Source organism: Schistocerca americana, chromosome 6 (assembly GCF_021461395.2).
Source record: "Schistocerca americana isolate TAMUIC-IGC-003095 chromosome 6, iqSchAmer2.1, whole genome shotgun sequence".
NCBI lineage: Eukaryota > Metazoa > Arthropoda > Insecta > Orthoptera > Acrididae > Schistocerca > Schistocerca americana.
Window position 1 is genome coordinate 447962882 of NC_060124.1, and position 25614 is coordinate 447988495.

The window sequence follows — 25614 nt, forward strand, 5'->3', positions numbered from 1 at the left end:
TTTATTTGTGTGTGAGGAATGTTTCCTGAAAGTTTTGCCGTACCCTTTTGTAACATCATATATATATATATATATATATATATATATATATATATATATATATATATATATATATGATGGCTTTGGTGGCGAGGAGAGATGCGACAATTCATCCTCGTACCCACAAAACAAATCCTTGACAATGCGACCTATGGGAACAGGGCCGTCTTGGACCACAGTATCACCATTGGTGAACAAACACTGTACCATGGGATGGACCGGTCACATAATTCTTCGCAGTAATGCGACTTTTCAGGATAACCGCGGGTACCGTGGAATACCACTATATGGTTGTCGAAATCATCACTGAACTCCTGACGTATTTCACTCTTGGAACGTAAACTCGGCCAAAAGTTAGAAACAGAAAAAAATGGTTCAAATGGCTCTGAACACTACGGGACTTAACTTCTGAGGTCATCAGTCCCCTAGAACTTAGAACTACTTAAACCTAATTAAACTAAGGACATCACACACATCCATGCCCGAGACAGGATTCGAACCTGCGTCTTTTCTAATATTTCTGCCATACTATCTCCAATTACTGCGTTATATTTCTCTATATTTTGAGCCACATCGTTACGTACAGTAACGTGGGACGGATGGGAAACACGACGTTTACGAGTGCTGCGTAGGAGGCCACTCACCCTGCGGAGCACCGGTTCGGTTCCAGGCCACGGCACTTTCCTGATGAGACCTGCCTACTCAGCTAGAAAATTCGAGCCGTCCAGTCAACACCACCTGCGCATTCCCTCCCACTTTTGCGTGCTAATGCCTTCACCGCAGATCCCCCACCTTTCTCTAGCGCCACGAACCACTTAGCTCTCCTCTCATATTTTCTTGCATCGCCGTGCTTGCTCTCCTAAGAGATTAAACTCAGTACCACAGCTGACTCTACGGTGGACACCAGTTACCGCGCCACAAAAAGACAGCGCCTTTCATTGTCTATTCTTGTCCGCCTTGGGTGGCCGTTCTTTTTCCCGTCGCTGGCTTAATGCAATTACTTGCACCCGCTGCGAGGGCTGAATAGCGTCGGGTTTGACGGGGCGGTCCAAAGCCGACAAGAACACGCCTCTACGTCGTAGCCGCCCGGCTCCGGGTGACGGTGAGTACGTGTCTCACCTGCGGTAGGCGAGGCGCAGCCGGGCAGGTAGCCCAAAAAGAATAAATAAAACACTCGAATTGACACCGGCGGTCGTGCCAGCAGGCTGCTTTAACAGAATCGGTGGCTTTTTACAACACGAAAGCCGTGCCGCATCAGCGGATACCGGCCTGCAAAAGTACCCTGGTACTGCCCCGTGGCAGTGATCACTAATTAGGGACCGAGCGAGGTGGCGCAGTGGTTAGACACTGGACTCGTATTCGGGAGGACGACGGTTCAATCGCCCGCATCTCGTGGTCGTGCGGTAGCGTTCTCGCTTCCCACGCCCGGGTTCCCGGGTTCGATTCCCGGCGGGGTCAGGGATTTTCTCTGCCTCGTGATGGCTGGGTGTTGTGTGCTGTCCTTAGGTTAGTTAGGTTTAAGTAGTTCTAAGTTCTAGGGGACTGATGACCGTATCAGTTAAGTCCCATAGTGCTCAGAGCCATTTGAACCATTTTTTTGAACGGTTCAATCCCGCGTCCGGCCATCCTGATTTAGGTTTTCCGTGATTTCCCTAAATCGCTCCAGGCAAATGCCGGGATGGTTCCTTTCAAAGGGCACGGCCGACTTCCTTCCCTAATCCGATGAGACCGATGACCTCGCTGTCTGGTCTCCTTCCCCAACACAACCAACCAACCACTAATTAGGACAGCCTTTGAAGGTCCAGTGACGCAGTGAGGGCACGCGCTAGAAGGGACAATTTGAGGAGACGAGCAACGAATACAATGAAAGACAAGAGACTACTGACTGGTATGTAACAGGGAAAAAGATACGACAGATGGCGTGAGTAACAAAACTTCTTGATATAAAGGGGCAATTGTAATTTATGGAGCAGATATTAAGGAGATTCGATGAAACAATGGTATGGGCGTCCTTACTGCAGCTCCTTCGTTGTCTGCCTTGAAACGTGGTGGGTATTTCACGACAAGAAACAGTATGAAGTCGTATAAGTACGTCGCCATTCTGGACGTACCTTTGAGATCACAGAAGTGCCCGTGTAACTAAGCTTAGGCTCAAAACAACGATGTTTTCTCTTACGGATAAAGTTAGTAACACATATATACACTTCTGAAAATGGAAAAAAGAACACATTGACACCGGTGTGTCAGACCCACCATACTTGCTCCGGACACTGCGAGAGGGCTGTACAAGCAATGATCACACGCACGGCACAGCGGACACACCAGGAACCGCGGTGTTGGCCGTCGAATGGCGCTAGCTGCGCAGCATTTGTGCACCACCGCCGTCAGTGTCAGCCAGTTTGCCGTGGCATACGGAGCTCCATCGCAGTCTTTAACACTGGTAGCATGCCGCGACAGCGTGGACGTGAACCGTATGTGCAGTTGACGGACTTTGAGCGAGGGCGTATAGTGGGCATGCGGGAGGCCGGGTGGACGTACCGCCGAATTGCTCAACACGTGGGGCGTGACGTCTCCACAGTACATCGATGTTGTCGCCAGTGGTCGGCGGAAGGTGCACGTGCCCGTCGACCAGGGACCGGACCGCAGCGACGCACGGATGCACGCCAAGACCGTAGGATCCTACGCAGTGCCGTAGGGGACCGCACCGCCAATTCCCAGCAAATTAGGGACACTGTTGCTCCTGGGGTATCGGCGAGGACCATTCGCAACCGTCTACATGAAGCTGGACTACGGTCCCGCACACCGTTAGGCCGTCTTCCGCTCACGCCCCAACATCGTGCAGCCCGCCTCCAGTGGTGTCGCGACAGGCGTGAATGGAGGGACGAATGGAGACGTGTCGTCTTCAGCGATGAGAGTCGCTTCTGCCTTGGTGCCAATGATGGTCGTATGCGTGTTTGGCGCCGTGCAGGTGAGCGCCACAATCAGGACTGCATACGACCGAGGCACACAGGGCCAACACCCGGCATCATGGTGTGGGGAGCGATCTCCTACACTGGCCGTACACCACTGGTGATCGTCGAGGGGACACTGAATAGTGCACGGTACGTCCAAACCGTCATCGAACCCATCGTTCTACCATTCCTAGACCGGCAAGGGAACTTGCTGTTCCAACAGGACAATGCACGTCCGCATGTATCCCGTGCCACCCAACGTGCTCTAGAAGGTGTAAGTCAACTACCCTGGCCAGCAAGATCTCCGGATCTGTCCCCCATTGAGCATGTTTGGGACTGGATGAAGCGTCGTCTCACGCGGTCTGCACGTCCAGCACGAACGCTGGTCCAACTGAGGCGCCAGGTGCAAATGGCATGGCAAGCCGTTCCACAGGACTACATCCAGCATCTCTACGATCGTCTCCATGGGAGAATAGCAGCCTGCATTGCTGCGAAAGGTGGATATACACTGTACTAGTGCCGACATTGTGCATGCTCTGTTGCCTGTGTCTATGTGCCTGTGGTTCTGTCAGTGTGATCATGTGATGTATCTGACCCCAGGAATGTGTCAATAAAGTTTCCCCTTCCTGGGACAATGAATTCACGGTGTTCTTATTTCAATTTCCAGGAGTGTAGATCCTACATTACAGACGTCTGTTTTGCTAGAACTGTAGTCGTCTCCTGCGAGTGATAAAAACTGAAACTAGTTGTAAGAAAGTAAGGAACAGCGCTAGCTTCTTTCCTACATTTCAGAATCTATAGTTTTGCAAGAGTGTTCTTGTTTTCAAGTAGCTATGTTTACGGTATGATACACGCGTTTCATGTATGAATTTTGGCCAAACATAACAGCTCCACTGTGGTCTCTCGATAGTGGTGCGGCTGCTAGTTTGATTCCAACTTTCGAAAAAGATGTGTATTTTATATTTGCTGTCACAGTGCCCTACTTAGATGCAGAACAAAAGCCGATATTGTAATATAATCGACAGCGAAGGATAAATTGAATGTATTACAAAATAAATAAAAAGTGTCTGAGATTAAGCAGTAAGTGCCGGCTCTACGGCTTAAGACAGCCAAGAATAAATTTGTTCCATATTTGTACATTTCGTCAGCCTCGATATTCTTGTAACACTTTTTTCCCTTCTATTTGATCTACAGAAGTACATTCAATAACCTACCGTGCGGGGTTTTGTCGCGGTCAAGATATTGGATTCGCATTTGGAGCAATCCCTTCCAGCACTCGAACTAAGATGCTCCTTAGTTTCCCTAAATCACAGCAGGCAAATTTCCGTAGAGTGTTTCGATCCTAGCTTGTGCTTATGTCCATGCTGAAGGGAGTTCCGTCGGTACAATTAATCATTTTTGAACTAACTTCCTAGAGAGCTAGTAGATACCTGAAATTTTAAACTAAGCTCACAATGTCATAACAATGCAACATTAACTTTCTTTCTTGTCTGGTTTGTCGCGGAGGATACTTTTTTTATCACTATTGTTTCTTGAAGAGCGATAGACGCTAAACTTACATAGCTCATAACCGTATGACAGCGCAATATTTGCCGGAGGACGCCTTGTGTACCACTGCTACTTACCCTTTTCCTGTTCCACTTAGCGAATGTGTCACGGGAAGAATGATTGCTGCCAAGCCTCTGTGTGAACTTGAATCCTTCTAATTCTTACCTTCACGGTCTTTTCCCGAGATATACGTAGGACGAAGCAATATGTTGAGTCAGGTGATGAGAAACTGAGATAAGCCTGAAATAATCTCAAATAAATGTCTGAAAACGATGAAAACATTTGACACACACAAGACTAAATAGGAGGGAATAGGTGTTTGAATAAAAATGAATTTTAAATTATCACGTTTCTAAATCAAGTACAAAATAATTTCACTTCGCCAGAGACAGATTCCTTATCCCATACAGATAGTCTTGAAAATTTGTGATTGTGAATTTTTAACACCTGTGAAAATACTTGTAAGTTTTAAAACAAAACATGGGACTCATGCAATACATAATTCGTGCATGGATATTTCACCTCCTTACTGTTACACTGCTTACCAATTGATACATGAGTAGTTCACCTCCTTACTATTATCTACTGTATGTTTCCCGTTTTAAAACTAACAGGTATTGTTTTATCTGTTAAAATTCACATTCACAAATTTTGAGGCCTATCTGTCTGGGTTAGGTATCTTTATGGGGCTAGTAGGAAATTTGCTTTTTAGTTCGATCTGAAAACGTGTGAGATAAAAAAATCTTTTTTATTTAAATAATAATAATCATTAATACTGAGATTCTCATCCGCCTCTGCATACATACTACAAAAGCCACCGTATGGTGCTTGGCGGAGGGTACCCTGTACTACCGCAGGTCATTTTCTTTCCTGTTCCATTCGCAAATAGAGCGAGGGAAAAACGAGTCTCTACACCCCTCCATACGAGCTCTAAACTCTCCAATCTTATCCTTGTAGCCCTTACGCGAAATGTTCGTTGACGTCAGTAGAATCGTTCTGCATTTCCGTAATACTTCCTTGTTGTTCGAACCTGTCGGTAACAAATCTGGCAGCCCGCCTCTGAATTTCCTTCATTCTGACCTGGTGCGGATCCCAAACACTCGAATAGTACTTGCACTAGTGTCCTAGATGCAGTCTCCTTTGCAGATGAACCACACTTTCCTAAAATTATCCCAGTAGACCGAAGTCGACCATTCGGCTTCCTCACTACAATCCTCACATGCTCATTCCATTTCATATTACTTTGCGACATTACGCCTAGATACACTACTGGCCATTAAAATTGCTACATCACGAAGATGACGTTCTATAGACGCCAATTTAACCGACAGGAAGAAGATGCTGTGATATGCAGATGATTAGCTGTTCAGAGCATTCACACAAGGTTCACGCCGGTGGCGCCACCTACAACGTGCTGACACGAGGAAAGTTTCCAACCGATTTCTCAAACAAAAACAGCAGTTGACCGGCGTTGCCTGGTGAAACGTGATGCCTGGTGTAAGGAGGAGAAATGCGTACCATCACGTTTCCGACTTTGATAAAGGTCGGATTGTAGCCTATCGCGATTGCGGTTTATCGTATCGCGACATTGCTGCTCGCGTTGGTTGAGATCCAATGACTGTTAGCAGAATATGGAATCGGTGGGTTCAGGAGGATAATACGGAACGCCGTGCTGGATCCCTATGGCTTCGTATCACTAGCAGTCGAGATGACAGGCATCTTACCCGCATGGCTGTAACGGATCGTGCAGCCACGTTTCGATCCCTGAGTCAACAGATGGGGACGTTTGCAAGATAACAACCATCTGCACGAACAGTTCGACGACATTTGCAGCAGCATGGCCAATCAGCTCGGAGACCATGGCTGCGGTTACCCTTGACGCTGCATTACAGACAGAAGCCCCTGCGATGGTGTACTCAACGACGAACGTGGGTGCACGAATGGCAAAACGTCATTTTTTCGGATGAATCCAGGTTCTGTTTACAGCATCATGATGGTCGCATCCGTATTTGGCGACATCGCGGTGAACGCACATTGGAAGCGTGTATTCGTCATCGTCATACCGGCGTGTCACCTGGCGTGATGGTATGGAGTGCCACTGGTTACACGTCTCGGTCACCTCTTGTTGGCACTGACGTCACTTTGAACAGTGGACGTTACATTTCAGATGTGTTATGACCCGTGGCTCTACCCTTCATTCGATCCCTGCGAAACCCTACATTTCAGCAGGATAATGCACGACCGCATGTTGCAGGTCCTTTACGGGCCTTTCTGGATACAGAAAACGTTCGACTGCTGCCCTGGTAAGCACATTCTCTAGATCTCTCACCAATTGAAAACGTCTGGTCAATGGTGGCCGAGCAACTGGCTCGTCGCAATACGCCAGTGACTACCCTTGATGAACTGTGGTATAGTGTTGAAGCTGCATGGGTAACTGTACCTGTACACGCCATTCAAGCTCTGTTTGACTCAATTCCCAGGCGTATCAAGGCCGTTATTACGGCCAGAGGTGATTCTTCTCGGTACTGATTTCTCAGGATCTATGCACCCAAATTGCGTGAAAAGTTAATCACATGTCAGTTCTAGTGTAATATATTTGTCCAATAAATACCCGTTTATCATCAGCATTTCTTCTTGGTGTAGCAATTTTAATGGCCAGTAGTGTAAACTGGGTCCGGTGCATGTTACCATAACAAGAGGGACGCCAAAATTGTAAGTTCTAATGGCACCGCAAGAAGAAGAAGGTACGGTACAGAGCAAACAGGATGTGAGAATCTCTGAATCCTGACCCTTATAAAAGGTGTTGGCAGGCCAGCCGCGTGCCTGCCTGGAACGTGGGGAGACCCCGCGCCTTCTCGGCTCGGCGGCCATGACAGACGGCGCCGCCCGCGAGCGCCCATTAGCGGCGATGTCGGCGACCAAAGCGCCCATCTCGTACAGCAGCGCGCCCAAATGGACCCAGTTCCGCCGCCGATCGCCGCCACTTATAACGCCCTTTGGCGGCGAATCTGCGACACTGGAATCTGTGTTCGGTTTGCGTGTCCCTCGCGGTGCAGATTAAAGGCTCGCCAGCTCTTTAGACCGCAGAGCGTTACCATTTTTCAGTACGACTGCCCTCAAAGCGGCAGCGCCCATTTGGAGTAATTGGGAGACGAAAGGGATCCATCACGGGGAGACGTCCGGTCCCTACCGTGGCGCGGCGGCCGGACACACCGGCTTGCGCTGTAATCGCTTTGTAAAGGCGTCAGGGTCGCCGCAGAGCGAGATTTGTCGTCGCGGCCAAAGGACGCCGAAGTCCGCAGTGCTGTACGGGCGTTAGTTGGACGGAAAGTAACGAACTGAACTTTCCGCATTGCCGGTCTCGTCTCTAACAGCCGCGATGTATCGTCGTCTGGCACGACTGTCTCCATAAGTGGAAAGGCCACAAGTAGGCTTTCGAAAATGCGAGCTGTGGAATTTTAATTTGCAGGTGGCCGACTGGTACTTCGGGACATTTCAAAGCAAGTCCGCGTGTCAGCCACCGCTACCGACGGCGAGAGCCCTTTCGAACAGCAAAGAATTCGTAACAGGCAGCTGGATTCGTTCATTCATTTCCTAATGGCTTTGCCATATGGAGAAAGCACAACCGCCATAAAGGGACTGAAAGTAAAATCTCGTTCTGATAAATCGTTCTTGAGCGAATCACCTTGATGCGACACGTATATTCTGTACAAGATGAAATGAAAAAGGAAAAGCCGCCACATACGGAGAAAAAAATTACGTATGCGGGCGGGTGTTCTGTACAAACTTAATTTTGTATATAAACACATCGTCCATCCCGCGAATCGAGAATGTCGATGATTTTTGGCTGTTATTGATATCGATACTTGCCAGTTATACATCAAGTCGGTCCTGAAAAAAGGGGTTCTTAACAGGACAAACAGGCAGTCGGATACAAATGCGAATAATTTTTTTAGTTACATATAATTCAGAATTAACAATTTTCGGATTTTTTCCTTTACTTGTACTGTGAAACCTTGCGTTTCGCCAAATTTCATGATTCTACATCAACGGAAAGTACCCCGTCGCGCTTGATGAGTGAATTTTCAACTATCAAATTATGTTGCATAAACGGTTGTTTCTTTTGATTGCATTGGCTTAGAAGGTTAATTTTTTTTACCTTCCAAGAGACCGTAGACCCTAGCACGTCATATAAATTTGAAACAGATATGTCAATCCGCTTCTTAGGAAAAAGGGCTTAACAGACTGTCGGACAAACAGACGATCAGATAGTAAGTGGTCAATAAAAATTTGAAACCTTGCTTCTTGCCAAATTTCATGATTGTAGGTCAACGTGAAGTGCTGTAAGTCTTGATGAGTGAGTTGTAGAATGTCAAAATATGTGACATAAATGACCTTATTTGTCGAGTTCATTCATTTAGAAGGTTAAGTTTTTCACACCTCTAAAGGAACGTAGGCGTTATTATGTGATGCAAATCTAAATTTAATACTTCTACCCTTTCCTGAGGAAAACGGGTGTTAACATTCAGAGAGACAGACAGTCCGACAACAGATTACAAAATAAATATTTTTTCGTGTGATAGAATTACAAATTAACAAATTTCGTTTTTTCCCTTTACTTATACTGTGAAACCTTGATTCTTGTTAAATTGCATGATTCTAAGTGAAAGGCAAGTACCCTACAGGCTTTCATGAGTGAGTTTCAGGGTATCAAAATATGTGACGTAAATGGATGTATCTTTTGATTGCATTGACTTAGAAGCTTCTATTCTTTACACAGCTAACGATCAGTAGACCTTAATAGGCGGCATTACTTTCAACTCGATACGTTTACCCGCTCCTGAAAAAAAGGACTTTTAACAGTCGGACAGGCAGAGAGACGGACGAGAAAACGACCCTATAATGATTTCGTTTTTACCGAACCCTAATGCTGGCTTTCCAATGTACACCGTAGAATGTACGCATCCTATCACGATCCACCACTTTTGATATCGTTTGAGTTTTCTGGTGATACAAAATTTCGTACGCAACATGGTTCATATGATTTCAAAAAAATGGTTCAAATGGTTCTGAGCACTATGGAACTTAACATCTGTGGTCATCAGTCCCCTTACAACTACTTAAACCCTACTAACCTAAGGACGTCACACACATCCATGCCCGAGGCAGGATTCGAACCTGCTACCGTAGCAGTCGTGCGATTTAGGACTGAAGCGCCTAGAACCGCACGGCCCCACCGGCCGGCCAATGATTCCAATTCTGGCTTCAAAATGTTTCATTTTACACTGTAGGAAGGACAATTACTTCTTTTGGTTTTCTCTGCTCTTCATCCACCCTCATACACACATGTAGCAACCATTTCATAAGCCAGTAACATATCCAGAGACGACATTTTCCCTTGTCTAGTACTTTTTGTTTGACAACTTTTATTCAAACTTGTTAAACCTTTCGACTCTTGAAAGCATCAAGCAAAAGTACTTCCAGATGCTTAGACTTGCACCAATACTTTGCCAGCAGCTCTTAAGTCAAATTTAAACTTCTGATAGGCATTGTTCCTTTTCGGTATCAAAATTTTCTGTCGTATGTTCCTTTCTGTATTGAGGTTATTCCAGTTCTCCCTTCTAAGTTAGTACTGTGAAATTTTAGGACTCTTTGTAACTATCATGTATTCCTTTTTTCCTGTAGAGTGTTTTTAACTTAAAACTGTCTCCGTTCTCCTCGGTTTCCCTGAATTTCATCAGCAACAATTCTGTGTGCTGTTTTCATTTAAAACACTTCTCCTTCGCAAAATTCATCTCAAACATGTTAGCGAGTACGTTGCTTTTTCTTGTTATTTCACTCATTTACAGACGCAGTGCATGTTCTCGAATGTTGAAATACTGGTAAGTACATTGGCAGTCGGCTGCAAACTTTGACTATAATGTTGTATGGTTGGTATCCATTCAGACTGTAATTTCTTATAGTATCGGCCAGTTTCATTGCTACTTAGTTTAAAACCGCAGTTCGTTCTGTAGAATCTTCAGAAGATATTGGCCATATCTGTCAGTGAGTGCTCACAAATTCGTAGTAACAGACGAGTTTTCACCTGAGGTTCACTGTGATGTCTACAGTGGACGCAAGCGAAAGCTGAAATTATCACAGCGCAATGCTGGATGCCGAATATCTGCGGTTTATGTTCCGGACGCGAGAGTGTTACGCATAGGAAGCGGCTTTGACGCAGTCTGCTGGTACGGTCCCCAGTGCGTGACGTGAGAGTAAATGCGTCTGCATGAGCGAGCGAGCATGCGTGCGTGTCTGTGAGAGATGAGGAGAAGGCCGGGAGAGGAGAAAGAGTGGGTGGTGGGGAGGGGTGAGGAGGGGGGCGGGGGAGACAGTTGTCGGCCGCTGCGTGGCGGGCAGCCTTGAGGTGCAAGGCCGGTACGTGACCCGCGCCGCCCGGCCCCCTAACTCACGCACTGACCTCTCCCCTCACGCACCGGGCAACGGGCCACGCACATACATCATCGCGCCGACACCACCACCTGCTCTGTTCCCGCTGGACCGTCCTCGATTCCGATCGCATCAGAAGCATTAGCTCCCACATTGGGAACATCTGGGAGTGGATCTCCAGTTTCGGCTTTTACCGAGCAACCAATAGAAACCTAGTTTCAGTCCTGATTTGAAGTTTGTACTTTAGAAAATGTGTTTCCATCGTAGTAGCAGAACAAAAAGGTTAATTTCTCTTATCGAACTCAGCAGTGCATCCTAACACTATTGGAATGGATTTTATGTTATAGCACCTCTAGCTGATACTCTAATGACAGTTTACATATGAAATTCTAGCCAAACAGTTTCATTACTCACTCAGTGGTCATACCGGACTCGAGAGTCCATTACCGCAGCAACGTATTTTCGCCATCTGTCCCTGTCTTGGGCTATTTCCTTCAAAAAAATGGTTCAAATGGCTCTGAGCACTATGGGACTCAACTGCTGAGGTCATTAGTCCCCTATAACTTAGAACTAATTAAACCTAACTAACCTAAGGACATCACAAACATCCATGCCCGAGGCAGGATTCGAACCTGCGACCGTAGCGGTCTTGCGGTTCCAGACTGCAGCGCCTTTAACCGCACGGCCACGTCGGCCGGCGGCTATTTCCTTCCATTCACCTTCAATACCTAGGCTCCTCAAATCAGCCTTCACATTGTCGTCCCATCTACGCCTCGGTCTCCCCACAAGACGTTTCCCCTCTAGGTGCCCTACCAGTACTCTGCGTGCTGCCCTGCCCTCATCCATTCGAGCTACGTGACCGGCCATCGCAGCCTACGCGATTTAATAATACTGATTATGTCAGGGCTTGAATAGAGTTCATGAACCTCTTCGTTATGCAGTTTTCGCCACTCTCCGCTAATGTCGTCCCTTTTTGCTCCGAAAATTTTTCTCAAAATTTTGTTTTCAAATACTCGAAACGGCTTTTCATTTTGCACAGTGAGAGATCAAGTCTCACATTACCGTCAAAAACTTTTCTCATTTTTAATTAGTTATGACTGTTTTAGACTTGCAAGTAAGTGTAACTGCGTATTATGTGTATATAATACACAGTTTTTATTTTGGATCATTTAGTTTCAGTAAATACGAGGATCCATTGCACGCATGATAAAGTCATGTTCTCTAGCCTGATTGTCCCTGTTTAGTGTTTCAGTTTCTGTGAACCCTCCGCTCACAGCTCCATCATGTAACCATGAAAAATTTAGCTACCAGTGTTGTTGTTGTGGTCTTCAGTCCTGAGACTGGTTTGATGCAGCTCTCCACGCTACTCTATCCTGTGCAAGCTTCTTCATCTCCCAGTACCTACTGCAACCTACATCCCTCTGAATCTGCTTAGTGTATTCATCTATTGGTCTCCCTCTACGATTTTTACCCTCTACGCTGCCCTCCAATGCTAAATTGGTGATCCCTTGATGCCTCAGAACATGTCCTACCAACCGATCCCTTCTTCTGGTCAAGTTGTGCCACAAACTTCTCTTCTCCCCAATCCTATTCAATACTTCCTCATTAGTTATGTGACCTACCCATCTAATCTTCAGCATTCTTCTGTAGCACCACATTTTGTCCAAACTATTTATCGTCCATGTTTCACTTCCATACATGGCTACACTTCATACAAATACTTTCAGAAATGACTTCCTGACACTTAAATCTGTACTCAATGTAAACAAATTTCTCTTCTTCAGAAACGCTTTCCTTGGCATTGCCAGTCTACATTTTATATCCTCTCTACTACGACCATCATCAGTTATTTTGCTCCCCATGTAGCAAAACTCCTTTACTACTTTAAGTGTCTCATTTCCTAATCTAATTCCCTCAGCATCACCCAACTTAATTCGACTACATTCCATTATCCTCGTTTTGCTTTTGTTGATGTTCATATTTTCTTTTGTTTCCTTTACTGCTTGCTCAATATACAGATTGAATAACATCGGGGAGAGGCTACAACCCTGTCTCACTCCCTTCCCAAGCACTGCTTCCCTTTCGTGCCCCTCAACTCTTATAACTGCCATCTGGTTTCTGTACAAATTGTAAATAGCCTTTCGCTCCCTGTATTTTACCCCTGCCACCTTTAGAATTTGAAAGAGAGTATTCCAGTCAACATTGTCAAAAGCTTACTCTATGTCTACAAATGCTGGAAACGTAAGTTTGCCTTTCCTTAATCTTTCTTCTAAGATAAGTCGTAAGGTCAGTATTGCCTCACGTGTTCCAGTATTTCTACGGAATCCAAACTGATCTTCCCCGAGGTCGGCTTCTAACAGTTTTTCCATTCGTCTGTAAAGAATTCGTGTTAGTATTTTGCAGCTGTGGCTTATTAAACTGATTGTTCGGTAACTTTCACATCTGTCAACACCTGCTTTCTTTGGGATTGGAATTATTATATTCTTCTTGAAGTCTGAGGGTATTTCGCCTGTTTCATACATCTTGCTCACCAGATGGGAGAGTTTTGTCATGACTGGCTCTCCGAAGGCCGTCAGTAGTTCCAATGGAATGTTGTCTACTCCGGGGGCCTTGTTTCGACTCAGGTCATTCAGTGCTCTGTCAAACTCTTCACGCAGTAACGTATCTCCCATTTCATCTTCATCTACATCCTCTTCCATTTCCATAATATTGTCCTCAAGTACATCGCCCTCTACATACTCCTTCTACCTTTCTGCTTTCCCTTCTTTGCTTAGAACTGGGTTTCCATCTGAGCTCTTGATGTTCATGCAAGTGGTTCTCTTATCTCCAAAGGTCTCTTTAATTTTCCTGTACGCAGTATCTATCTTACCCCTAGTGAGATAAGCCTCTACATCCTTACATTTCTCCTCTAGCCATCCCTGCTTAGCCATTTTGCACTTCCTGTCGATCTCATTTTTGAGACGATTGTATTCCTTTTTGCCTGCTTCATTTACTGCATTTTTATATTTTCTCCTTTCATCAATTAAATTCAATATTCCTTCTGTTACCCAAGGATTTCTACTAGCCCTCGTCTTTTTACCTACTTGATCCTATCAGTATGTTAATGATATTAAACGTAACATGTACTTCTGAGACTACTGGTTTTGTTTCTCCTAAGAGGTCACATTGTAAAAAATGTTCAGATGTGTGTGAAATCGTATGGGACTTAACTGCTAAGGTCATCAGTCCCTAAGGTTACACACTACTTAACCTAAGTTATCGTAAGGACAAACACGCACACCCATGCCAAAGGGAGGATTCGAACCTCCGCCAGGACCAGCCGCTCAGTCCATGACTGCACCGCCCCAGACCACTCAGCTAATCCCGCGCGGCAACACATTGTAGTACATACATCTTTTTCAGTACCTATTAGTTAAAAAGAATGAAAACACGACCGTTGCTTCAGCTATAAATAAGTCGATATAACTGTCTAAATGGTTCAAAAGGCTCTGAGCACTATGGGACTGAACTTCTAAGGTCATGAGTCCCCTAGAACTTAGAACTACTTAAACCTAACTAACCTAAGGACATCACACACATCCATGCCCGAGGGAGGATTCGAACCTGCGACCGTAGCAGTCGCGCGGTTCCAGACTGTAGCGCGTAGAACCGCTCGGCCACCCCGGCCGGCTCGATATAACTGTCTCCCATGAATTTTCTTTGTTCTTCTTCACACTGCTTCCGAACGTTCTTCTTTTTTTCCCAAAAGCACTGCATATTTACTCAACCATTAAAATCGGATTGTGCATCAAAAACAGCTTTTATCTTTCCTTAGGTCACTATTTCTTCATAGGGTCGTCACCTCTCGACAGATTTTTTTACGCTGCCTTGACAACTGCAAGAGCACCTATCATCAGCATGTCTATTCGTTCTATTTAACTGTGTTCGATAGTAGCGAGATAGTGTCACATGATGTTTTGATAATCTTTATGTATTTAAATGTTTTGCCGTTTGTTGTTTTTTACTCTTGAGAGGAAGTTCTAGGCCATTTAACGAGTTTCTCAACTATTGTAGCCAGAGATGCTGAAATATATCTTTGATTTCATTCATTTGGCTGTCACTGGTTCATGTGATTTTTCTTGACGGGAAACTACACAAGGACGCAAACATTTTCATTTGTTGTTTTCAATGTGGGTATCACGGTAGTTCCAGTCACAAAAAATTATAGAAATAATAATAATAATAACGTCTGAGACAGGAAAGAGAAATAATAATAATAATAATAATAATAATAATAGTCTGATGTCCTGCAGCAACGGTTCGCAAATTTTCCGTTGTGGAAATAACTAGTACGCACATGGTCAATGGTCGACGCAGCACGGCTTCCGAAAAGCCACAAAGTGTGTAAAATATCGTCAGTGTTAGCTCTCCCTCACTGACTCTTCCTTGTCTTTCATCATTTGTAGTTATTGGCCTAGTTCATACTGTTAAAGTAACCCTATCCTCATAGCTCCATCATGGCACCAAGCAAAATTTAATTTTTAATACTTTGATGATATGAAACGTAACATGCACTGCGTGATCTGTGGCTGGAGACCGGAAGGAATTATTTGAGTGTATTAACTAACAGCTCAGATTGGTAGAGCTATTACTGGTGGAGTTGGGTCGGGGTATCGTTTCACTTCATCTGCCGGCAGTTTAACACGAGCTTTTTTTTTATCATGATCTGCAAATGGTCACATACACGGGCGCTAATTATGTACGGCAGACCGTGGTAGACCATAGACACTAATAGTACCATTTTAGACCACAAACATGCAATACAAAAGAGTTCTGGAAGACCACGTAAAATCTCATCGCCAAATGTGATCTTGTACCCTCGTGACGGTGAGTGAGTTCTGAGGCATAAATCAAAGGAGGAGAGAACGCAATCACAGAGAGAAATATTGTATTATACTTAATTTTGCTACAGACGGTCCCTGTCGAAATCGATATACAAGTTTTTGCAAAGCAGAGATGAGTTTAACAGTATAACATTTCACAATACAAAATTAAACAATAGTGTTGAGGCCAATATGACGTTCTACCCTTGTAGAGAACGTTGAGGCTGCACTATGACGATCCTCGACTGCTGTTAATTTGAGCTACTCGACAACTGGGCATGAACCGGGTAGAAATGCTGTCGGGAGGTCTCTTATCCACGTGATCAGTAGCGCTTGTGACGCATCAGCTGAGTGGGCCTGGCTCTCTTGCTTCCAGCGGCTGGGCGGCGCCGGTCGCTGCCGCTGACGATGTCGGACAGCAGCGGAGCCTCTAGGGCCAGCCTCTGAACCTGGAGTGTTTGGTCCTGTATGGTACCGACTTGCTGTGATACCACAAATTTTAACATCTAAAGTGACTGAAAAGAGGTTAAAAAATGGTTCAAATGACTCTGAGTACTATGGAACTTAACTTCTGAGGTCATCAGCCCCTAGAACTTAGAAGTACTTAAACCTAACTAACCTAAGGACATCACACACAGCCATACCCGAGGCAGGATTCGAACCTGCTACCGTAGAGGTCGCGTAGTTCCAGAAAGAGGGTGAGAACTGGAGGGGAAAACAAAGATTGAATTATCTCAAACAAATAATTGGGAACAGCAGGTGTTAAGAGTGTTAAGAGTTACTCTGAGATGAAGAGTTTGGTACAGGCCTGGCGGTCCGCATCAGACCAATATACACTAGATGATTTCTCCAAATTTGATACCTATTGCCCTAAATACCACAACCTACAGGCGAAATCTGTAGGTGACTGGTTTGACCCACGGCCCGCATTACTCTGTTCGCCACTCGAGGGTGAAGATAATTAAAAGCGCTCGCCCGTCCCTGCTTTAGAAGTGACCGATTATCCGCCACTGACTGGCATGACGCAGGTTTCTGTCCTGCCACAGTAGCCGCCGTATGCATCGTGAATATTCGCCGGAAAGTGGCACGAGGCGAAAGAGTACTTTTCCACGGAGCAGGGACGCAGGCAGCCCTGCGGAACAAACAAACACTGCAAGTCAAGCGAGCGGCCACCGCGGCCAGAAGAAGTGGGCGCCGTTCTTGCCCCAGACCAGAAGTCCGGCCGCAGTTCGGTAAGGCGCGCTCCAGACCGGTCATTCTCTGGGCAGGCGGGCAGCCAGCGGGTGACCGCATCGTTAGCGAGGGCGGCCGCGAGCGGTCACGTGGCTCGCGACCGCAGCCGCAGTCCGGGACGTGCCGCCTCGCGGGCCGCCAACTTCACCAGCCACCGACCGCCGACCACCACACGTGTGCCTGGCCGCCCCGCAGCCTCCCCGGGAGGGGAATGACACCGCCGAGGGGACGCCTCCGCGACGGAGTGTCCGCCACCATCTCTCTGTTCCCGAAAACAACCGACGGACATTATTATAAGCAAGTCACCCAGCTATACATACTTAGTACTATCCGTATGAAGTAAGGCTAGGCTGCTAGTCCGTTAATAACCATGCTTTTTTCCCTGGTGGTTATCCTTCTTAATACGGAGTCCACTCGTCAGGATTTGGGAAATGTTACTTTAGTACTTAATTTTGTGATACGATATCCTTCTTAAACGCACAGTCGTCAAGTAGGCTTAAGAGATGGAAGTCGTGTGTGCCATCTGTCTGCGAATCGTGTAAACGTTCTCTGTGGGTTATCGTCTTGTAACTGTTTCTAGACGTAATTTGGAAACCAGACCAGCATTTACTTGAACAATCCTGGAAAACCGCCTGAAAACCACACTCAGGACAACCGGCGGCGCAAAAGCTCACAGTAGTTCATATGTCGCGTGGGTTCAATCCCAGTCGGGTTCACCACCCTCACTAGCAAGCTGACACTGCGCGCTTTACGCTATACGAGCAGATAAATATCAAACTATAGCTACCTCCTGTTACTGAGATAAAACACTTCAGGTCCTATGGGGCTTTAAGAATCACTTACCTGAGACCGTACCAGAACGTATTATAACACAGAACTGCAATAAACAGACAAGGTAGTTAAATTATTTAATCTTATGGAAAAATCTACTACAAGGTATAGTCTTTATATGTACTGTAACAGTGAACATCGAAAAAACTCCAAACAGCCAAGATCGCTAGTGAAGCATTTATTGAGATAACCGGTGACGTGTTACCAGCTTTGGATTTTCAACTTTACAATTCATACAGGCTCCGCCATCTGCGATTTTTATCGTGTCATTAACAAATGAATGTGTAAAGATCGTGGAAGACTATGGATGTCGGCATGTCATAATTAAAATAATTATATACAAAACATGAGATTAATGCGCCGATTACCAATGTTCCTAATCATACCAAAGCTGAATACAGAAAACACTAATCTATATTCACCTTCTAATTCTGTCAAGACCACAATGAATCCTTCAAAGCTCACATTTACTTTAACGGTAGTGAGCGTAGGGAAGTGGATTGCGATTGTCAGAATGAGACACTTCTACAATGCAATTTTCTTCTTAAACACATCCCCATCAAATCAGAAAGAGCTTGTTTCTCACCTTGCAATATATTACTGTGGTGCAGTGTGCCGTCAAGTCCACTCAAAATGCAAGATCTGCAATCCATTCCGGATGTTTTAACTTTTGTTCCTGCAGTACTTTTTCCTTCATAAATTCCACAATAGCGAATTTTAAATCGAAAACTTGGAGCAGGCTTGCCCCTTGACTTAACCTATGTACTTTGCAGTAATATGTAATACCTCCACAGTCTTCGTTCATTTCCGTCGAGAGCTGACTGTGGAATAATGCTTGCGACTTCAGAAATTTCACTATTCATACCACAAGGTCTTCACGTACTGCATACGTGTAAAATTAGCACTGTCAAATAAATCCCATCTATCGATCACTGAAACTTTTTGCTCTTTCTTTTAAGTCAGTACCGCCATTAGACTGTTTTTTATTTGCTGTGTTACATCTACTCGACAATGGTTTCGGCTTCAAAGTGCCATTATCAGGTGTTTTAATGTTATACAGTGCCTAAGATGGCATACTGTCGCATTTAAAATACACTATACTAAAATACGACAGTATGCCATCTTAGGCACTGTATAACATTAAAACACTTGATAATGGCACTTTGAAGCCGAAATAATGATCGTGTAAATGTAACACTGCAAATAAAAAACAGTCTAATGGCGGTACTGACTTTAAAGAAATGTATTATGACTACGGCACCACATTATGGAAAAATTATTTTTTGCTCTTTCGTTGTCAAGTAAGTCTTAAAAATCTTTCTGCATGGTATGTAATATCGGCCAATGGCCTTGCCACATTGTAACACCAGTTCCCGTCAGATCACCGAAGTTAAGTGGTGTCGGGTTTAATTAGCATTTGGATGGGTGACCGTCCGGTCAGCCGAGCGCTGTTGGCAAGCGGGGAGCACTCAGCCCTTTTGAGTCCAGTTGAGGAGTTACTTGATTGGGAAGTAGCGGCTCCGGTCACGAAATCTGACATCATTCCGTCTTCAAGGCCTGTTCGGACGGAGTTAGTCAGTTATTGCAATATTATTTCAGCAAATCTGCATTACTCGTCGCTCATGCGATTATGTAATGGGTATCGAGAATTCTCATCCCTCTCTTCGGTCATTCACATTTATTTTTAAGGGCTTGTGACGATATAACCTTAGACTGTCTCTTTTTGTGAAAACATCCACTAGATCTGTGAACGTCCTTCATACTACTAACAAATTGCGAAGAGTAAAGAGCGCTGACATCACGATTCTACTGAAATGAAGAGACCTGTACCGACGGAAAAATGACACCCCGCGGTAATGAATGAAATGTCGGGTTGTATCAGGTACTTCTTGGAAAGGACGAGATATGCTGAATCGAGGCCCGCACGCGGCCCGCACACTCGACCCGCGTGGAGTTCGGCATGCCATGGTTGTCTCTGCTCTAGAGCAGTCAGACTCACATTTGCATAAGTAAACATTCACGGTACATATGATACCGCACTTTACATGATCTTCACCGCTATAGCCTACTATTACTGAGCCTGATGGGTTACTCTTTCCAAAACTGCTTTCTCTAGGTTTTAAGAAAATATTTTGTATTACTGGTATGCAAGTAATTTTGTCTTGTTGGTATGTTAACCTGCCAGCCGCGGTGGCCGAGTGGTTCTAGGCGCTTCTGTCCTGAACCGTGCGACTGCTACAGTCGCAGGTTCGAATCCTGCCTCGGGCATGGACGTGTGTGATGTACTTAGGTTAGTTAGGTTTAAGTAGTTCTAAGTTCCAGGGGACTGATGACCTCAGATGTTAAGTCCCATAGTGCTCAAAGCCATTTGAACCATTTTGTATGTTAATCATTGCTCCTGTGTTTTTCAAGCACCTGGTAGTCCTCATTATAGTCAACTGCGCACCTAGTTAATTAGTTAGTTAGTTAATTACAAGTTCCATAGGTCATCTGAACGACTGGAATTGAGGGAGAGTCCATTTCCAAATAAACACTTAAGAGTTCTTTGCAGAAACACTATTTACACACTCATCTGCTGCTATCTCATTAAACGGATTTTTTATAACACTAGGACCGTCTGCAAAAAGTACAAGTATTGTTTGTTGCATGTTAAGTGGATGGACATTCGCAGACATAAAGAATAGGAGTGGGCCAAAACTTGAACCTTGTGGTACTCCCTAACTGATTTTTTTCCCCCCTTGGTCACTAAAATGGGGCAACGGCCTTGCCGCAGTGGATACACCGGTTCCCGTGAGATCACCGAAGTTAAGCGCTGTCGGGCATGGTCGGCACTTGGATGGGTGACCATCCAGGCCGTCATCCGCTGTTGCCATTTTTCGGGGTGCACTCAGCCTCGTGATGCCAATTGAGGAGCTACTCGACCGAATAGTAGCGGCTTCGGTCAAGAATACCCTCTTACGACCGGGAGAGCGGTGTGCTGACCCCACCCCCCTCCTATCCGCATCATTGAGCGAGGTGGCGCAGTGGTTAGCACACTGGACTCGCATTCGGGAGGACGACGGTTCAATCCCGTCTCCGGCCATCCTGATTTAGGTTTTCCGTGATTTCCCTAAATCGTTTCAGGCAAATGCCGGGATGGTTCCTTTGAAAGGGCACGGCCGATTTCCTTCCCTAACCCGAGCTTGCGCTCCGTCTCTAATGACCTCGTTGTCGACGGGACGTTAAACACTAACCACCACCACCACACCACCACTATCCGCATCCTCCACTGGGGATGACACGGCAGTCAGATGGTCCTGGTAGGCCCCTCGTGGCCTGAAGACGGAGTGCTTGGTCACTAAAATTCTCTGTCTTTCCGACATTGTCTGAATTATTCAGCACAACTTTTTACATTCTATTTGTTAAATACAATTCAAACCAGCTTTTCGTAAGGCTATCAACTCCAAAACAATGGTTCAAATGGCTCTGAGCACTATGGGACTTAACATCTGAGGTCATCAGTCCCCTAGAACTTAGAACTACTTAAACCTAACTAACCCAAGGACATGACACACATCCATGCCCGAGACAGGATTCGAACCTGCGACCGTAGCGGTCGAGCGGTTCCAGACTGAAGCGACTAGAACCGCTCGGCCACACCGGCCGGCTATCAACTCCAGTTTCATTTGGTAAGAGATACTATCACAGGCTGTGATAGTGACAAATAGAGACAAATCTAAGAAGGTACAGTTAGAGAAACTGATGTCTCTCAGTGAAAAACAGAATTTCAAGCCCAATTATTTTGGGGGGGGGGAAGGAGGGGGGCGGCAAGGTGTCCGCACAGGCGTGGCATTCCGATGCAGTGCGAGGTATGGCGAGAGCCGTGCAGCAGGGCTGGCCACGGTTTTTTGGCTCAGCGGGAGTCAGGAGTCAGCGACCGCAGGCAGGCTGCCCGCTCGTGGCCGACGTGCCTCTCCCAATCACGGCGCCAATAGCGCGTGACGCACACCGCAGCCGCAGCTCTGCGCCGGAAGCGCGGGCAGCCGCCTGCCAGCTACCTGTTGCGCCTGGGAGGTGGACAACCCGCGTGGCGCGTGGCGGCCATCCCCGATATAGACCAGAGCTCCTGCAACTGTGGTCAGCGGACGTGCCGTTCACTGACATTTCCCAAAAGCCGTGTCACCAGAGCCTGCACTTGACACATTGGGAAATAACCATCAGGCAACAATGAACTATTTCTCATTGTACGATCTGAACATACGGTCAATGGGGAAAAGATGGGGATGGGAAACATCGACCGCTTAAATCTGATACCGGTATTTTAGGTCTGAATAACAGTTACTTTTTGGTATTTGTTTGGTCTCACTGACAACAGTTATTTCTCCTTTTTAATGATAATCTGGTGTAAAAAATGGATGTATAGCAATTTGCCATAGCAAAGCTGCTTATATTTTTAGTTCTAGATAAAACTAAAAAAAAAAAGTTACGTAGAACGTTCTGTAGCTTTTGAAAGTTGAATACCATCTTTGAATGGTATTGTTTCTGGTGAAAGGAGTCAACATACAAAGCAACACATAACATGTACTACACACGGACAGACTGGACAATAAATATTCCCCACTGGATTAATTCATTATTGAAATTCCGACTATTTTCAGGTAATAATTCCTGGTATTTCCCAGTATCTGAATCGTTAATTTGAATCTTCTGAAAGAGCATTTTGCTTTTAGTAGCAAAAAAATAACTGTATTTAAAGTACCATTTTAAAATAAAGATACATGTTTGACCAAAAAACGGCTTTTTCGAAACAGTTTAAGAATATTAACGCTACGGATTTTACTCATAAGCTTATTATTTGTGTCCCTTTTCTATGAAATAATTAAAAAAGAAAATCATGGCATGAGTAATCGACTACAAAATTAACAATTCATTCATAGTACAATAAAAACAGAAATTAGTTGATCTGATACCTGTGTCTACATAATATGCCAATATCTGCTTCCGACCTCTAGAAACGGACAACGTAACGTGAAAAATAGAATCCTCGAACCTTAACTTACAACCTTTGGCACCTACTATTCCTAATGCCTAAATAGTGGTATAATCCTCGATTACATCGTGATTTATTGATGGAGATTAAAAAAATCTGAATCAGTATGAGAGTACCGATGAATTTTTTGTAGTATTCAAACCCTCATTACTTTTTGAGAAAAAGAGCAAACGGTGGACAGACTCTTTTCTTTTGTTTACCTGTTTTATTCGATAATTTGATTCTATATATTTTGGAATGAATAGTTCAAATGTGTGAAGGAGTCGTAGACATTTTCAACCTTGGTGAGATACCCAAGTTTATTGTTGGAAATAACACCAATGTAAAACCGGAAATCGGTTATTTCAGATATCGATTATTTTGAACGGTTTTAACATTCAGGTTAAACTGAGGATGAAAATAACCAGTGTAACTGAAAACCGATTGTTTCGGCGATAATAGCCACCCCTAGAAACGCAGTGACCAACCTGTAGTCTCTTTACTACATTTTACAGCCTTGTGTCACCCACTCGCTGAAGAAAATTCATAACCAGTGTTAATTTTTGCGACGAGGGCAAAACTCACGACTTGGAAGAACGGGCTACCATGGACAGTACTATTGTTTCGGTGTGAATACGACGCAGCTCTTGCGCTGCAATAAGAAATTGCATAGTCTCTCTGAGGTGTGTATTCAATGAAGCAACAAATTACATCCAAATCAGTTAAGAAAAAAATTGAGTAGAATCATGTAGAACCTTAATCTTCCTAGTTTAAATTAATTATTTCTTTGTTTACTTATTTAAACTAAATTCGGAATTTTGTTATTTCATGGCAGTGGTTTGCGAATTAAATAGCCTAACTTAAAATCTGTCTTTACCTAGGACAATTGCTTGTTGCCTTGTGGAGTCTACTAAATACGTCTTTTTCGTGAATATTGGAAATACGGATGTGTATGTCAGTAAAAGCAGTGGTCTCTACACACTAAGTGTTCAAATTCGGAAAATATTTTTTGTTGTCCACTTTAACTAAAAGCCGATGCCGTCAGGTTACTGAATTCACTTCTTTCAGGGTCTTTATCCCGTAGGATTCCTTCCAGATCCCAGTTCTAAAATGGTGTTGGTGCATGTTTGCATTTAGTATTCCGTGAAGCAGCGATAAGCAGGAAAAGAAATAATGATGACTTTGAAATTTGAATACTAGACTAAAAATGATGAAACTATTCACAAAAATAAAAATTAGTTGGTAAGAATATACAGTAGACGATTGTTTCTTTCATTTTTTTCCAATAGGTGTGCTACAGTACTTCCCAAAAATCAGAAATGCATAAGCAAATGGTTATTCCTAAGTTCAGAAATCACGGTCGGTACCGTTCCAGTGCCTCCAGAAGAAACCATTGGTTCAAATGGAAATTGAACGTGGGTCATCGCGCCGGTTGTTAGATATGTAAAAATATTTTTTAAAGGATCTCTTCATTTATTATGACCAGTTACGCACCATTCAACAACTGTGGTCATTAACAGTAACGTGATTTTGAATCCTCTGTTGATCACAAACCTAAGCGCTTTACGTTAAATTCACGAGATACGCGAGCCAAAAGACATGACAATGGTTAATGAAAAGAACTAAAATCATTCATGATAAATAAAAAGCCTTTTTGTGTTCCAGACTGTGGGAAAACGTTAATAATTAATTATTTATTCAAACTTTTCTTAATGTTTGAACAAATGATCACCTGTGAAAAGAGAAAAATAAAAAAAAATAATTTTATCCACAGAGATAAAGGATAATCACGAAGTAAACTGTAACAAAGGCAGCAGTTATTAAAAAAAATACGTGCAAAGAAAACCACACAACACTATACTCTGAATAGTCCTTTTAATATCGCACGCGAAAAGCTTCTTTATATAAATAGATGGTATTCTGCCATTAATGGAAAGCTTAGTAGAGGTTACTGATTATATTAATGTGGATTACATTAACAACTTGACATACTGCATAATTAACAAGGTTATATGCGCAACGTGTGTCTGTTCAGTAGCGGGTCATGCATTTTGGCAAAAAACTTCAACTCCTGTCAATTATAATTCCAGTCACTCTGGACATAGTTTCACGATCTGGATAATCCTAATTATTTTTGGTTAGTTACCGGTGACTCAACATTACTCTCTGTGCTTTTTGCATGGAGTATTAAATTTCCGAGGTTTAAAGAAATGGAGGAGCTTAAAAAAGACTGGTCAAACAAAAACATTAGCACAAATATTAAGTTGGTTGGTTGGTTGGTTTTGGGGAAGGAGACCAGACAGCGTGGTCATCGGTCTCATCGGATTAGGGAAGGATGGGGAAGGAAGTCGGCCGTGCCCTTTCAGAGGAACCATCCCGGCATTTGCCTGGAGTGATTTAGGGAAATCACGGAAAACCTAAATCAGGATGGCCGGACGCGGGATTGAACCGTCGTCCTTCCGAATGCGAGTCCAGTGTCTAACCACTGCGCCACCTCGCTCGGTAAATATTAAGTGTGTGTGTGTGAAATCTTATGGGACTTAACTGCTAAGGTCATCAGTCCCTAAGCTTACACATTACTTAACCCAAATTATCCTAAGGATAAACACACACACCCATGCCCGAGGGACGACTCAACCTCCACCGGGACCAGCCGCACAGTCCGTGACTGCAGCGCCTCAGACCGCTCGGCTAATCCCGCGCGGCAGCACAA

The 25614-nt window shown here is 44.5% G+C and overlaps 1 protein-coding gene and 1 pseudogene across 1 annotated transcript in view; both read left to right on the plus strand.

Moving 5' to 3' along the window:
- Nucleotides 1-25614, plus strand: part of LOC124619494 (zinc finger and SCAN domain-containing protein 22-like) — a 745754-nt gene that overhangs the window by 345449 nt on the left and 374691 nt on the right. The window lies entirely within an intron of this gene.
- On the plus strand, nucleotides 20648-20765 carry LOC124621214 (annotated as a pseudogene).